This window comes from Echinops telfairi, unplaced genomic scaffold (genome assembly GCF_000313985.2).
Source record: "Echinops telfairi isolate 266 unplaced genomic scaffold, ASM31398v2 ScPeMD7_26;HRSCAF=91, whole genome shotgun sequence".
Taxonomy (NCBI): domain Eukaryota; kingdom Metazoa; phylum Chordata; class Mammalia; order Afrosoricida; family Tenrecidae; genus Echinops; species Echinops telfairi.
In genome coordinates, this window is record NW_022103923.1 from 825,029 (window position 1) to 826,427 (window position 1,399).

Genomic DNA, 1,399 nt, shown 5'->3' on the forward strand with positions numbered 1-1,399 from the left:
TCTCCAATTTCTTTTTTCACCTCCTTATTAGTTATATTTGCTGTAAAGCCACCTTTTTTGCAACTATACCAACTTCTCACTAATCAACATAGACCAAGTTATTATGTCAAAGTCAGAATTATGTGAACATGGAAGTTGACCATATCAGATCACAAAATGGAGGATAAGGACATCATTATATAACTGCCCAAACAATGAGAAGCATGGCCCAGGTAAGCTGATATTACTCTCACTTCCAAAACCCAAACCAAACTCACTGCTATTGAGTCAGTGCTGGCTCATAGAGGCTCCCTGTGGGTTTCCAAGACGGTAACTCTTTAGGCAGGTGAATAGAAAACCAAGTCTTCCTCCCAAAGAATTGCTTGTGGTTTCCAACTGCTGACTAAGCAAATTGCAGCCCAATGTGTAACCACAACACCAGCAGGGCTCCTCCTAATCTCACCTAGCACTTTGATTTCTATTAGAATGTATCCTGTTAATGTGTGACATAGTCATATAGTAAATTTTAAAACTGTTATTATAAATGAGAAATGCTGTATAATAAGATCGTCCAAAAGTGAGAAATTGGTATGGTCAACTTGATCACAACTTGTGTGGTACCAAGATATTCCTGGTTCTTTCATGTCTTAACTACTGAGTGCTGTTTTTGATAGGTGCCATCAAATGACCCTATGTACAACAGAATGAAACACTGCCCAGTTCTGTATGATCCTCACAATAATTGTCATGATTCTCTCTCTCTCTCTCTCTTTCACCTTCCTGTGGGGGAAACATTCAGAGAGCTGGAGGAGCCATTTGGAGGCCTGAGACAGAGTTGAGATGCTTCCACCACCACTGGATACATGGGACTTTCCACCCACAGGCCTGTGATCTTCCTGCACTTGGCATCATTGCATGTGCTGCATGAGGCGAAAGAGGAATTTATGGAATAGTATCCGACATATGGGCTAATATCGGACTTATGAACTTGATCTGGACCCAGCTGGGATGTTTGCTCAATATACAATTGCTCTTTGCTATAAAGCTCTCTCTTACACATATATGAGTGTTTCTGGATTCGTTTCTCTAGTCAACCTGGTCTAACACAGATAGCCAAAAGACATATGAAGAAATGCTTGTGATCACTAGTCATTCGAGAGATACAAAGTAAAACAACAATGAAATACCACCTCTGTGACAGTTACATAATTTCATGTCAACTTGAAAATATAACAAAAGTTTAGGGATAAAGCCTTCTAGCCTGTCAATCAGGCATAGCCTGATGGCGACTCCTTGTGGGTATGGCCTTTTCATAAGGAGGGTCTCGGGAACCTCCCCCTCTCTCTCTGCCTTCACATTCCTGCTGGTGAGCCACACTGAGACCTGCCAAGACGCTGGAGATGCATCCACAAGATTTTGC